We start from the raw sequence: 8,478 nt of genomic DNA on the forward strand, positions 1-8,478 counted from the left end.
TACTCCCACCATCGAGTAGTTTTCAAACAAGTTTCTCATGGACTAATCCTTTGAAACGAAGCATAGTAATAGAGAAAGCCCTAGCCAACATGTTGTAGAAGATCAGAGATTGGGTTTGAACTTCCTAGACCTACAACGGTGCAGCAAGAGCCCCATCCTAAAGAGATGATGGAGAAGAGGAATCACTAACCTACAACAGGTCATGATCCTCATAAAAAAGCAGTTGTGGTGTAGCCTTAGACATATGATCTCAAGTGTACTTCTCATTGCAAATGTAACACAAACCTTGAGCACGTTTGTGCGTCACTTCTGCTAGAGATAAACATTGAAAGTCAAGCTTATTACTCATGGAGACAAGCACTGCACTGCAAAGTAGAGTAGGGTTAAGAATTACCCTAGAATTGGTAGGAGAGTAGTTTATTGTGAACAATAAGAACACTAGGTTAATAGATCAATAAGATTTAGTAGATGCTAAGTAGCAATTGGACCAAATATGCTAAATTTTTAATGGCATCCACATCAACACTGGCTTAATGACGTTTTTGTATGAGATGAGTGAATATATGTAGCAAGAAAGGGAATGAAAAGGGCATGTGCATTCTGTTGCAGTCTATCAATTTCTTCTCACCCTCTTCTCTAATTTTCTCATCTTCTTATGTTTTTCCTTTGATTTTCTAGTTATGGAACATATGTAGCAATAAAAACTTTAGTTACTCTTGGTTTTCTTCTTAATCTAATGTTATTTAGTTGGTGAGTGTTACATTGGTGCTTTCATTGACTCTATATCACGATGGTAGAGCAGATCCGTTTATATGCTTTGGATGATAATCTCAAGGCTATGCAAGAATCTTATTCTTTGCTTTGTCAAGATATGGAACTGTTAGCTTCTTTTGTTGATGACCAAAAAGGCATACTTCATGAGTTGATGGGTTGTTTATCAACTCTTCCCAGTCATAAAACCGTTGTCATCGATCAAAAGGATAGCTTATCCTCTTCTTCCAAAGGGTCTAGTTTTTTGGGTTGTCATAAACCGGATCTAGTGCAACTAGTGTGAATCACGAGCACGAATCCAAAACGGTGGGTATCATAGGTGGAAAATTAATTTTCTTTTTACAACATTATGCATGATGACCGTATGACAATTTCTTCTTTCTATATTGATGATATAGCAGCAGTGTGGTATGACTGGGTGCATCGTATTCAACAATTGGACATCGTGCAATACCCTACCTTTGTATTTATACCATTTTAAGGTTCAATACTTTGAAATTTGTAGAAAATCACAAAAGTACTGATACCCTTTTCTAAGGTATCGATACCTTAGAGCAAAAATGTCAACTGCATTTTGGTACCTACTTCATGCCAACTTAACCATTTACCCAAATGGTGCTTAAATGCACACTTATATCTGCATAAAAATCAATCCAAAATTCTATCTAAGCATTTCATATCAACAATTTCTAAATCAACCAAACAATTATACATTAATTAAGCATTTAAGTATATCATTTCTACTTGTGAAACTCACAAACCATTCAAACACGCATGCCTATATATATACTCCTTAGGAACGATCTTCACCGACCCTTCCCATCACCCATTCTTAATCATTTTGTCTCTCACTTTTGAAACTAGCCGATTCTCGTCTAACAGAACTAAAATTGGAATCTAACTATTCACAATTCAATCACTACTATTTTCCTAATTTCCCAACAGAGTCCAAAATTTTTTTGATCTGTTCAACTTAATTCTAACTTTCCCAAATTTTTGAGTTAATTAAGGTAACCAAGTGTGACACCCTTTTCCTTTTTTGGACCCTAATGGCATGTCATTCGTATCCTAATCACTTACTAAGTTCACACAGGCACTATTACAAAATTCGAATCATTTCAGTCCTTGTAATGTCGTCATATACGTATCATCCAATCATATAAACATTTCATATTCATTCAGTACATTGTATCTATTCGTAATAACCATATTTTATGATTTAGTCCTTTAGATGCCAACATTACCAAATTACAGTTAACCTAAATTAAAAGACATTATAATATAATTAAAACATAACATAAATAACATATCAAGTTCCATATAAACTTACATGGAAAAAAACAACAAACAAGAGATCAATGACTAGTTTGCAAATTTATATTTTCCTCGATTATCCTCCGCTTGATTCAATTCCCAATCTATATAATAATTCATTTCAATTTATCAATTCCAATTATCTTATATCATCCCATTATAAGCGTGTATCAATTCAATTTCATTATTCAGATGCTACATGTGTTACCTGACTATTTCAGATTTATGCATAATTGTAGCAATAAATGTTTTTCATAATATAATTGCATAGCTAAAGTTGCAACACTAAATAACCTATTAAAACTTTCCACACATCGTAACATCTCATTACATTTCCTTTTATCATCACTTCCATCACCATTGGAATTGTCATCATTATTAATCATACTCATGATCTATGAAAAAAATTAAAACTACATTTAACTAATAATATAATATAATATAATAATTAATGCTAAATATTTCAAAAGATTTCTTAATAATGTTAAATATAATATAGTATAATGTAATTAATGTTAAATATTTCAAATGAATTTCAAAGCTATTACTTTCTACATTTAACCATGGCAAGCACAAAAGAATGAAACATTAAAACTTGATCAATATGTTTGCACCATGCACACTAATATCCAAAGTTGGTCAAGCCCATTAAAATCGAGAGAAAAATTGAGCGATAACCAAAATTAACCACATTGAGAAATAAATAAGTATAAACATTAAAACTTAAATAATTATAAATGAAATTAACAAACTAAGCAAACATAAATAAATAGTCAAACATTTAATAACGTACAAAAGTAATAAACTAAACCCACATAAATAAATAGTCGAACATCATAAAACATAGGGCACACTTATAATTGTCCAATAAAAACTAGAACCTAAACATAACTATTGCAAATAAAAGCAACGTAGAGAAATTCCATGGTGCATATCTTAAGGCCCAGGAAGGCTAGAAAATTTAAAACTCTCATCTATTTCCATCTTAAGCCACCTAACTTTAATATCAGGATCAACTGATAAAAACACAATTCACTTCTCCTTATTGACCATTAACTTCAACGCAGAAAAGTAAAGTTGACTAGTTTTTGGAACTTCATCCGATAAGCTATCGAAAACTTTGACAACTTGTGGAATGCCATATGGATCCATCACATGATTTAGACTAGATGTGATTTAACTCAAATTGTCAGTTGCACTACATAATTTATCAATTTGAGTAGATAACTTTGCAACTCTTCCAATTGGCTTTGCGAATTTTTTTTACTAGTATTCATTTGAGAAAATCTTACTTCAGGAAAGGATCAATTCCTTCTCTAACTTCTACTAAGGGTCACTCCTCGGAAAGATTCTTCATTTGAGTTAGCTTCTTTCGCTCATTCACCCATGACTGCATTCCCGAAAATGCCATTCCCCTCTGCTAAACCTGCTCCTTCTGAGAATGGTTTTACCCCGCTCTTCAATCTTATTCTGTTTCCGATCCTGCTTTAGATTCTCTTTCAGTTGTGGAAACAAGCCCCTATTCCAATTGGTTGAGTAGCCCAAGCTCCTTAAGAGTTCTGTTGCACGTGTTTTTAAGGCTAAGGTTGAAGTTCATTAGTTTGGAGGTTTCCATCTATGTTATGTCTTACATCATCTGACATAAGAACATCATCTATTGCATTTTGTTCATTCTCTTCAGGTGTTGCATTGTCATTGTCCTCAAATAAATCGCTAGGGAGTATACCTAAAGAAGGTGCCCAAGCTTTATCACCGATGGCAATAACATTTCGTCCAACTTTCCTTCTAAATCAAGATCAATGCCCACTATTTTAAATTTTAGAGATTTGGGAACAATCTATACATGAAGTAACGGTTTAGTAAAAAATTATGAGCCTAGTAAAATATACCAAAAAAAAAAACAACAATAAGAATTAATAATATGCCTTTTGTCGACTCTCCAACCAATCTTTTGAAGCATCTATCGTTCCATTGAAAGGATTCCATCCTAAACTAGTAATTTGCCCTTTAAACTTTTTTCGTGCCTTCCATTCTTTTTTCAATAAGTCTCACCTATTTTTAAATTGTTTGTTACTATAAATCTTGCCTGTTTCATTCTTAAATTTGACAACTTTTCTTAGCCATTCATCTCTTTTGAAATGAGTACCGAATTTATTTGCATTACTTATCTCCTTAATACAAATATCACAAAATATAATTGGCATCCTCCTATCTCGTGTTGCTTTTGCCTTCACCTATGGAGATCCCACTTGGTTCAACAAGCATGACATTTTCCATCTACCGCATATAATTTATTTTCAAACATTGGCAAAATAATTCAATGTTACATTATACTATAACTTTCAATTACTATAATTTCATTAGCACCATAAAAACGAAAGCCTCTAACAATTGTAAAAAAAATTGAGTTTGCTAAACGACAAGTGGCTTTGATATATTGGAGTTCAAAGAGCTAAAGCTACTGAATTGATATTTTTTATTTATTCTCACACATAAATTAGGTAAGTTTATTCACTTCTTATACAAGTGAAAAAGAAAGATATAAACTGGTTTTGACTCCATCACAGAAAAAAAAAAAACCCCCCCATAAAAAATAAGAATTTCGGATTCTATATATTAAAAGGAACTAAATTATAGTAACTTACAGCATTTTGGGAACTGTGAGGATTCTATAATATGAATTTAAAAAAGAAAAAAACGTAGCATATATCAAAAGCGAAATCATAGTTGAAACCATGAAGAATTGAAAATGATTTGTGTAATCATGGTATATTATTTTACTGATGATATAATGTAGGAATTAAATTAAGTTCTATTTGGTTTATTCCTTACAACTAGAGATTGACAATACTGAAAGGCAAACATATTCAAACACACAAAACTAGAAAATATCTTTCGGTTTATTTTGCTGGTCTTTCTTGATTAAAACTACATCATCAAAACTAGTCTTCTCTTAATTAAAAATACAACAGCAAAGCTAAAAATTAAAAGGAAGATGCATGTATAAGAGAAGCAAACAAATACCTTTAGATTGTGCTGGTCTTCTTGATTCAATTTTGGAGCTTCTTTGTTCCTTAAAACTAACTCAACCACAGTAGAAGCATAAAATTATTGCGTCAAAACCAGATATAAAAATAACACCAAAACTCAAATATGACAGTAGCATGAATAAAAAAGATAGGTATGTTTAAGAGAAATGAATAAAAACACCTATCTGATTTTCAAGACTGCTCCTCTTGCTTCAGGTCTGGAGCTTTGTTTCTTTTTTTTCCTAAAACTGACATAATAGAGCAGATAGCAACGCAGGAGATTTGGTTGTAAGTGAGTAACAACATTAATGTCTTGCATGACGTTAGAAGGGATGTTAGAATTGTGTGACCCAAATTCTAAGAGATTTCTTGCAAGTCAAGTTAAACAAAAATATATTTTCTTTCTAGAAGATTTAGTATTTATTAGTATAATATATTTAGCATTTATTAGTATAGTTTATTTGACTTACTAATTTAGCCTATAAATAGGCTCCTTTACAATCTTAGAATTAAGAGACACCCATTAGATTAGAACTCATAACACATTCAGAGAATTTTGTGTTTACGTTTGAGGGTTCTTTGTTTTTCGGGTTTTCGGGGTTTAGTTTTTATCTCCATCTTTTGTACACTTCATTCTTTTGCCATTATAGTAAAATTATCTTTGCCCGTGGTTTTTTATCCTCTTTTGAGGGGTTTTTCCACGTTAAATTTGTGTGTTCATCTTCTCAATTTCTTCTACTATTTTTACTTGTTCGTTGCTTATTCGGGACGATCCTAACAAGTGGTATCAGAGCTAGTTTAACTTTCATAGATCAACCCGTTCAGAGATGGCAGCAACAAGGTTTGAAATTGAGAAGTTCGATGGTGAGACAAATTTCAATCTGTGGCAAGTTCGGATGATGGCAATTCTAGTTCAAAATGGCTTGAAAAAGGTTGTTACAGGGAAAAAGCCTGAGAATCTAAATCAAACAGAATGGGAAGAGCTTGATGAAAAGGCCTTGTCTGCAATCCAGTTGTGCCTCGCGAATACAGTATTGCAGGAGGTATTGATGGAGAAGACCTCATTCGCCTTGTGGAAAAGGTTAGAAACTCTTTATGCGACTAAGTCTCTGGCTAACCGTTTAGTGTTGAAACAACGTCTATTTACGTTTCGCATGAACGAAGGTGAGCTTCTTAAAGATCACATCAGTCAATTCATTACTCTTTTAAATGATTTAAAGAACGTTGAGGTTCATATTGACGATGAAGATCAAGCTATGCTATTATTGTGCTCTTTACCCTCTTCATACAAGTCTTTCAGGGAGACCCTGATTTATGGCAGAGACAAACTCTCGTTCGAAGATGTGAAGGGTCATTTGTTGAGTAGAGACAAATTCGACAATGAGTTTGATTTGAATAGCAAAGTAGATAGACAAGCTTCCGTTTTGGTAGCATCAAAGAAACGAGACAAAAGGTGTCGCTATTGCAAAAAGTTAGGTCACGTCAAAGCAGATTGTTATAAACTGCGAAATAAAAGAGCTGCTGAGAGTAACGAGGAAGATGTAGCTGGTGCTAATTTGGTCGATGAAGGCGGTGATGATTTCTTGTTAGTGTCAACTAGCGATAACTCCAAGCTTACGTCTGAGTGGATCCTAGATTCAGGATGTTCTTTCCACATGTGTCCCAATAGAGAATGGTTCTCCACATACAGTTCAGTTGAAGGTGGAGTTGTGCATATGGGAAATGATTCATCTAGTAAAATAATCGGTATTGGTACTGTTAAAATTAGGATACACGATGGGACAATTAGGACACTCTCAGATGTCAGGTATGTACCTGATTTACGAAAGAATCTCATCTCCTTGAGTATTTTAGACTTGAAAGGATGCAGAATCAACATCGAGTCGAGCGACATTAAAGTATCTCGTGGAGCTCTCGTTTTGTTAAAAGGTAAAAGAACCGGCAGTCTTTATATTCTGGAAGGTTCTACAGTGACCGGTGAAATCGGACGTTCCTCGTCCGTTACGGAGTCAAAGTCAACTCATTTGAAGCGGAGGCAACTTGGTCATAGGAGGGAAAAGGTATGACTGTTTCGTTGAAGAGAGGTTCTCTTTTGGATGCAGGTGTTGAAAAGTTAGGGCACTGTATTCGTGAAAATCAAACCCGGGTTAGTTTTGATTTGGCAGTGCACAAGTCGAAGGCTAGAAGTCTTCCAGCTTCTAAGCATAGATTCGACTCATTTAATTCCCTGCATAGTTCAAGATAGGCCCGTGGCGGGTTTTGGCAAAGATGGCATTGAAAGAATTTGTGTCAAGGTGGAGATTGTTAGAATTGTGTGACCCAAATTCTAAGAGATTGCTTGCAAGTCAAGTTAAACAAAATATATTTTCTTTCTAGAAGATTTAGTATTTATTAGTATAATATATTTAGCATTTATTAGTATAGTTTATTTGACTTACTAATTTAGCCTATAAATAGGCTCCTTTACAATCTTAGAATTAAGAGACACCCATTAGATTAGAACTCATAACACATTCAGAGAATTTTGTGTTTACGTTTGAGGGTTCTTTGTTTTTCGGGTTTTCGAGGTTTAGTTTTTATCTCCATCTTTTGTACTCTTCATTCTTTTGCCATTATAGTAAAATTATCTTTGCCCGTGGTTTTTTATCCTCTTTTGAGGGGTTTTTCCACGTTAAATTTGTGTGTTCATCTTCTCAATTTCTTCTACTATTTTTACTTGTTCGTTGCTTATTCGGGACGATCCTAACAAGTGGTATCAGAGCTAGTTTAACTTTCATAGATCAGCCCGTTCAGAGATGGCAGCAACAAGGTTTGAAATTGAGAAGTTCGATGGTGAGACAAATTTCAATCTGTGGCAAGTTCGGATGATGGCAATTCTAGTTCAAAATGGCTTGAAAAAGGTTGTTACAAGGAAAAAGCCTGAGAATCTAAATCAAACAGAATGGGAAGAGCTTGATGAAAAGGCCTTGTCTGCAATCCAGTTGTGCCTCGCGAATACAGTATTGCAGGAGGTATTGATGGAGAAGACCTCATTCGCCTTGTGGAAAAGGTTAGAAACTCTTTATGCGACTAAGTCTCTGGCTAACCGTTTAGTGTTGAAACAACGTCTATTTACGTTTCGCATGAACGAAGGTGAGCTTCTTAAAGATCACATCAGTCAATTCATTACTCTTTTAAATGATTTAAAGAACGTTGAGGTTCATATTGACGATGAAGATCAAGCTATGCTATTATTGTGCTCTTTACCCTCTTCATACAAGTCTTTCAGGGAGACCCTGATTTATGGCAGAGACAAACTCTCGTTCGAAGATGTGAAGGGTCATTTGTTGAGTAGAGACAAACTCGACAATGAGTTTGATTTGAA

Source organism: Gossypium hirsutum, chromosome D07 (assembly GCF_007990345.1).
Source record: "Gossypium hirsutum isolate 1008001.06 chromosome D07, Gossypium_hirsutum_v2.1, whole genome shotgun sequence".
Classification (NCBI taxonomy): domain Eukaryota; kingdom Viridiplantae; phylum Streptophyta; class Magnoliopsida; order Malvales; family Malvaceae; genus Gossypium; species Gossypium hirsutum.